Source organism: Magnolia sinica, chromosome 14 (assembly GCF_029962835.1).
Source record: "Magnolia sinica isolate HGM2019 chromosome 14, MsV1, whole genome shotgun sequence".
NCBI lineage: Eukaryota > Viridiplantae > Streptophyta > Magnoliopsida > Magnoliales > Magnoliaceae > Magnolia > Magnolia sinica.
Window position 1 is genome coordinate 26,151,545 of NC_080586.1, and position 7,861 is coordinate 26,159,405.

General features: G+C 41.8%; 1 non-coding gene across 1 annotated transcript; it reads right to left on the reverse strand.

Moving 5' to 3' along the window:
- Positions 1-3,418: 3,418 nt before the first annotated feature.
- Positions 3,419-3,525, reverse strand: LOC131226570 (small nucleolar RNA R71). Its single transcript, XR_009161943.1, has one exon. It is a non-coding gene; the product is annotated as a small nucleolar RNA R71 (small nucleolar RNA).
- Between the last annotated feature and the right edge of the window lie 4,336 nt (positions 3,526-7,861).

A 7,861-nucleotide genomic window follows, 5' to 3' on the forward strand; every position in this document is an offset into this window, starting at 1 on the left:
ATTGCTTGTGTTCTCTACATATTGTTGATGGTCGAATATTGCATATCAGACCCCAGTTGTTGCCAGGATTTACAAACATAGTACTGTTTAACGGCCTGATTTAATCATGTTTGTGATGTAGGGCATATTCACGAGCCTAGACTGGGAAAGGGTACTAAAAGCATGGATTTAACGGTCTGAAGGCACCAAGGCAAGCGACAAACCCTAGGAGACCAAGATCGACAGATTTACACGCCAAGGATCCAAGAAAATCGAGAAATTGAAGCTCAAGTGGCCTGAAAAGTGTCCAGAATGCAAGATCATAGGGTTCCCACCATCTGATCAGTTCAAAACTCCATACGTAGCCTGAGGACCATAAATGAACCGTACACGTTAAATTGCAACTCCTGGATCACTGTGAAAGTGGCCCAACGGACAGATCAGCCCACAAATTACTGATATGGGGCCCACCTGATCTCTGGATACACCTCATCTTCGGTCTCAATGCCTTGAATCATGTGAAGAACTAGATAGACGGAGTAGATTTCTCACAAACATCTCTGTGGGACCCATACAGTAGTGCACGTACACGTTACGCAGGTGCACCGGGCACGCACCAAGAATCCAAACCTCGGTCAGCAAGCGCTGACCGAGCTCTCCCTCTCCAATTCGAATTTCTCCCCAGCGCGCAAACAGAGCTCGCGGCTGGCGTTTGTGGGCCACCACCGTGATGCAATGGACTGATCCGGACCGTCCATCAGAAGCCCTTGCCCCCTATCATCCTCGCCTAGATGGCGGAATTTGAAGAAACATCGGAGGCCGGCTATTGATCGTCAAAACTAAAGGCAGACGGTGGAGAGATGTGATTTGATGGACCGCACTAAACCCAAGTAAAAGCAACCCTTCCTGACTGAAATTTCGAGAGGAATTCAATGGACGGTTTGGATTTCTCAAGCGACAAGGTAAGTGGGCCCCACCAGTAGCTCAGCGCAAGTCCTGCGCAGGCAGAGAGTCCAAGCAGCGCCTGGATGCTGCCGCTCACCGTGGCCCCTTTTGTGATGTCAATCACGACTGGATCAATGATCCAGACCGTTCAAATGATAGAGTAGGGGATCCTGAACCCCACCAAGAAGTCCGATTCCGATTTTGGACGATCAGTTGTCCAAAATCTCAAGCCAAACGCAAGTACTTTTCTGCGTTTCGTCTGCTGCGCACGCTTATGGACTGCGTATATCATAGCAGCTGTTCCGGATCCCTGGGGGTATAAAATACAAGGAGGAGGAGAGGAAAAGGGGGAGATCAGTGGCTGAACGGGAAGCAGCAGGAGGGACTTGGCTGGACGATTGCAAGAGAGAAAGATCCGATTTTTTTTATTTCTTGTTTTCTTTTCCTTTTATTCCTTTGATTGTTTTTGATGTGGTTCTAGCATGATCATGCTAGGCTAAACCTCTTAGCTGGGGCTAAGAGGTGAAGCTTGTAGCCTGATGGGAGTTTCTTTTACTTATGTTTTTTTTATGGTTTAAACTGAACTGATATTGCTTTTAGTTTAATAAAAGGAATGTTTCTTGTCTTTAATGGTCTGTTATGACTGAAATTACAATGGATCTGCAATGGCCTTGAATATCTCTTTTTTCCTTTTGATGTATATGACGTCAGGAAGCCCTGTTGTTCACCATCGTCTCCTGGGCATGGTCGGATGATGATACCCTTCCTAATTTTCATACATTATTGATTGGTTGGTAATTAGTTTAATCATGTTGTTTGCTTTGTCTCCTGGGCATGGTTAGATGATGGAATCCATTCTAATTCATATACCTTTCATCTTGTGAAGACTACATCAAGTAGGTTTAGTTTGATTTCCATGATTCTTGATGCATGCAAAAGATCTCCCTGATCCCTACAAGTGGATCCTCTGAATCCCTAGTTTCTTTCCTCTGAATTCCTTAAAGTTTTTACATTAATCTCTCACCATTATTCATCAATTTATATTTGATTTAGATTGCATCTTAGGCTAGTTCTAGTTCTATTTAGTTTCAGGAAACGTACAAGTTTCAGTCCTTGTGGATTCAACCTCGGTCTTACCGAGTTTATTACTAGATCACAACCCTATACTTGGGGAGTGAACAAGTTTTTGGCGCCATTGCCGGGGACTGACGGCTGCGTTTTTCTGAAATTAATTAGTTTTAGAATTAGGTTAGGATTAAGATTTTACTTACTTTAGGATAAAAGTTTTTATTTTATTTTATTCTATTTTTAGAACTTAACCTGTTTTCCTGTTTTGTAGGATCCTGACATAAGTTCTTAAATTGATAATTCCTTCCTAATTTCTCTACTTTTTCTGTTTTTAGAATTAAGGTTTAAATCTTAGAAATTTTCTAACTCTAGTATTTCTCTATTTGTAGGAAATAGTTTATTTTTAGAAACTTTTCTCTTTTGTTTTTAGAAACTAAGTTAGTTATTTCCCTTTTTAGAGATTAACCTTCTATTTTTGTTCTCTAGTAACTTTCTAATTTTAACTCTTTTAGAATCTAATTTGTTTCCTAATTTATTTTTAGAATTTTTGTTTAGAAACTAACCTTCCTATTTTGTAGGCCTTTAAAATAGAAATTTCTAATTCGGTAAGCTCCTTCTCTACTTCCTATTTTTCAGTTCTCTTTTAGTAATTTACTTTCTAGTTTAGGATTTTCCTAATTTATTTTAGAAGTTTCCACTTTCTTTTAGAAATCAGTTTACTACTACCTTTCTTTTAAAGGATTGTTCCTCTCTTTTTTAGAATCTAACTTATTTTGTTTTATTTTGCAAGTCCTTAACTTAGGGGCTTCATTTTGATAATTTCTTTCCAACTATCCCTCTCTTTCTTTTTAGATTTTCTTTCTTAGGATTAGGCTTTGAATTTGATTAAGGGCTGCGAGTGTTTCATGCCCAAGTGGGCCCGTGACAACACTCGACGTCTCTTAACTGAAGGAGGATTGGTTGAGGGGTTGACTATCCATCGCAGGACTAGACACCGCTCGAAATTCCTCTACTTCCACCCAGGGTGGAGGATACCCAAGATGAGAATGAGGTGCAACAGGCACCCCCGCCTCGTACTTTACGAGATTATCTACAACCGGCGGGAGTGAGTATGCCCTCATGCATGATTTTCCCTGAAAACACAGGACAAATGGACATCAAGCCAGGAGTTATCCAACTCCTTCCCAAATTCCATGGACTTGAATCAGAAAGTCCATATTTACATTTGAAAGAGTTCGATGAGATTATAGCTACATTATGTTTTCCTAATGTATCTGAGGATACAATTAGGCTGAAACTCTTTCCTTTTTCCTTAAAAGAGAAAGCTAAGACGTGGTTACATTCACTGCGTCCTAGATCCATTGGCACATGGAACGATATGCAGAGGGAATTCATAAAAAAATTCTTCCCACATCATAAAACGATTACCCTCAGAAAAGCAATCATGAACTTTGCCCAAAAGGAAGATGAAACATTCTTCCAATGTTGGGAAAGGTTCAAAGATTTGGTCAGTTCATGCCCACAACACGGATTTGAAACGTGGCGCATAACAAATTTTTTCTATGATGGACTGACATCTTCCATGCGCCAAATGGTCGAGACAATGTGTAATGGAGACTTCATTAATAAAGATGTCGATGAGGTATGGGATTACCTCAATAGTCTCGCTAAAAAAACACAATCATGGGACTATTACCCAATGGCGAACACCACGTCTAGGCCGACTCAATTAAAGGAGAAAGGTGGATTATATCTCTTGAAAGAAAAGGATGATCTCAAGTGTAAAGTGACTACGCTCATAAGGAAAGTTGAGGCCATGGAAGGAAAGAAGGATAAGGTTAATGAAATTGTTTGCGGCATTTGTGATTGCAACATTCATACAACTGAAAATTGTCTTACAATACCCACCTTTCGAGGAGTGTTGAATGAACAAGCTAATGCCGTAAACAACTATCAAAGACCTTTTACTGGACCTAACTCCAATACGTACAATCCTGGTTGGAAAAATCATCCAAACTTTAGTTGGAGGAATGGACAAATGGCTACACCTCAAGGTTTCTTCAATCAAAATCCAAATCAAGTGAAACCTCAAGAGGAACCGGTTCAAAATTCCATACAAGAGCTGGCTCAGGCAATGCTGGGAATTACAGATTTTATGCAAAAGATAGATTCTCGTATGACGGTTATAGAAAAGGGAATGCTTCCTGCACAACCTCTCCCCAATCCTAAACCGCAGTACGAGATTAATGATCCCAACTCTTCAAATCAGATGGGGCACGCTAAATCCATCACCACTCTTAGGAGTGGAAAGATCATTGATAAAACTCTTCCGATTAGGCCCGAAAAGCCTCAAGAACCAGAAGAGGACAACAATGATGGATCCAGTGATGCCCCATAAAAATTAGAACAGGAACTTCTAGAGAAGCCAGTTGCTCCGTTTCCCCAACGGTTGGTTTCACCAAAACCTCTCTCTAACTCTCAGGATATCCTAGAGGTGTTGAAACAAGTGAAAGTCAACATTCCTCTACTTGATGTCGTGAAACAGATTCCTTCATATGCCAAATTTTTGAAAGACTTATGCACGACCAAAAGATGAAAAATTATTCAAAAGAAAATCTTCTTGACTGAGAAAGTGAGTGCCATCCTGAAGCAAGACGTGCCGCAGAAATTCAAAGATCCCGGTAGCCCAACCATATCATGTGTAATTGGGAACCATCGAATTGATCACACACTTCTTGACTTAGGAGCGAGCGTCAATCTGATTCCCTACTCGGTATACAAACAGTTAGGTTTGGGTGAATTAAAACCCACCCTAACCACACTACAACTTGCTGATCGCTCTGTTCGTGTACCAAGAGGGATAATTGAGGATGTGTTAGTCCAGGTCGATAGATTTTACTACGCTGTAGATTTTATCATCCTGGACACCAAACCCATCAATAACATGAGCACTCAGATTACCGTCATTCTTGGTCGCCCATTCCTTGCCACGTCAAATGCAATTATCAATTGTAGGAATAGTGTCATGACTATGTCTTTTGAAAATTTGACATTGGAGTCAAACATTTTTTTCAATAACAGCAGCAACTCAGAGGATGTGACGATTTCCACGACATTAACATGATTGACTCTTTCGTGGAAGATACGACACCTCTGACCTTATCCTCCGACCATCTAGAGACGTGCCTGGCCCACTCCCATGATTTTGATGATTACATGATTAGGGAGACGTGCGCCTTACTTGATACTACACCGGTACTTGAAGTTAACCGGTGGAGGCCACAATTTGAAGAATTACCACGAACCGATGTAGTGCCTCTACCGTCTAACCTCAAGTCACCGAAGCTTGACCTAAAACCTTTGCCCTCTGATTTGAAATATGCATATTTAGGTCAAGATGAGACATACCCGGTGGTGATCTCTGCCCACCTGGAGAAAGAACAGGAGAGTATGCTCATATCTACTCTCATTGAGCATAAAGGAGCCCTGGGATGGACGATAGCGGACCTCAAGGGAATCGATCCCTCGATTTGTACTCACCGCATATATCTTGAGGATAATGCAAAAACTGCTCGGCAACTACAACGCAGACTAAATCCAAACATGAAGGAAGTGGTTAAGGCCGAGGTTCTTAAACTATTAGACGTGGGTATCATATACCCTATATCTGATAGTCAATTGGTGAGTCCAACTCAAGTGGTCCCTAAGAAGTCCGGAATCACCATCGTAGCCAATGCTAATAATGAACTCGTGCCAACTAGAGTCACTACTGGTTGGAGAATGTGCATTGACTACAGGAAGTTGAATACCGTCACGAGGAAAGACCACTTTCCTTTACCATTCATTGATCAGATCCTGGAAAGGTTAGCTGGTCATTCCTATTAAGTTTCCTTGACGGGTATTCGGGCTACAACCAGATAGAGATAGCTCCTGAAGATCAGGAAAAGACCACATTTACATGTCCCTACGGCACCTTTGCCTATCGAAGGATGTCATTCGGACTATGTAATGCCCCTGCCACCTTTCAGCGATGTATGCTTAGTATCTTTTCTGATATGGTGGGGTAATATCTAGAGGTCTTCATGGATGATTTCTCTATTTACAGTCCATCCTTCAGCAAGTGCTTGAAAAGTCTTAAATGTGTGCTGAAAAGATGTGAAGAAAAGAACTTGGTACTTAATTGGGAGAAGTGTCATTTCATGGTTCAGAAGGGAATTGTCCTTGGGCATATCATCTCGTCCAAGGGAATCGAGGTAGATAAGGCAAAAATCGATCTTATCTCTAACCTACCTCCACCTAAGAACATCAGAGACGTGCGATCCTTCTTAGGACACGTAGGATTTTACAGGCGATTCATAAAGGACTTTAGTCTCATCTCTCATCCTTTATGTAATCTTCTTCAAAAGGATGCTCCGTACGAGTGGACTGAGCGATGTCAGGCAGCTTTCACCAAGCTTAAGGGCACGTTAACCACTGCACCTATCATGCAGCCACCCGACTGGAGCCTTCCTTTTGAGCTTATGTGCGACGCTTCTGATTATGCTCTTGGGGCGGTCCTAGGCCAGAGAAAAGATAAGAGGCCCTACGTCATTCATTACGCGAGTAGGACTCTAAATCCTGCCCAAGTGAACTACTCGACTACGGAAAAGGAACTCTTAGCTGTAGTGTTTGCCTTGGACAAATTTAGGTCCTACCTGATCGGATCCAAGATCATTATCTATACAGATCATGCGGCACTGAAGTATCTTCTTTCTAAGAATGATTCTAAGCCCCGCTTGATACGATGGATTCTTCTATTCCAAGAATTTGATTTGGAAATTAAAGATAAAAAGGGAGTAGAAAACGTTGTGGCTGATCACCTTTCTCACCTTAATACCTCTGATCCCCTTGAGACGACCCATATCAATGACATGTTCCCTGATGAACAACTGTTCAGAGTCTCCCATTCACCTTGGTTCGCTGATATTGCTAATTATTTGCTACAGGTGCCATACCGACACAATGGACTGTGCAGGATAAGAAGAAATTCTTCACCGAGGTGCGTAATTTTTTCTGGGATGATCCTTATTTATTTAAATATTGCCCAGACCAAATTCTAAGGAGATGTGTACCAGACGATGAGCATCAGAGCGTCATCTCCTTCTATCACTCACAGGCCTGTGGTGGTCACTTTTCTGCTAAGAAGACCACGGCCAAGATTCTGCAGTGTGGCTTTTACTGGCCCACTATGTTTAGGGACACTCATGAGTTTTGCAAAGCTTGTAAGCGTTGTCAGAAATTGGGAGCATTGTCCCGTCGAAATATGATGCCTTTGAATCCCATCCTTATCATTGAAGCATTTGATTGCTGCGGCATCGATTTCATGGGACCATTCCCCCAATCGTTTGGAAATCTGTATATTTTGCTCGCCATGGACTATGTCACTAAATGGGTTGAAGCGATTCCATGTCGAACTAATGACCATCGCACGGTCATGAAATTCCTAAAAGAAAACATCCTTTCTCGATTCAGAACGCCTCGAGCCATCATTAGTGATGGGGGCTCACACTTTTGTAATAGATCATTCGAGAACTTAATGAAGAAATACAGTATCTCTCATAAGGTGAGCACCCCATATCACCCACAGACAAGTGGGCAAGCTGAGATTTCTAATAGGGAAATTAAACACATTTTGGAGAAAATGGTTAACCCTGACCGTAAGGATTGGTCAATCCGACTGACCGATGCCTTATGGGCATACCGTACTGCCTTTAAAACCCCTATTGGAATGTCCCCCTTTAGACTTGTCTATGGGAAAGCTTGTCACTTTCCTGTGCAGCTGGAACATAAAGCGTACTGGGCGATCAAAAATCTTAATTTCAATCTGGAC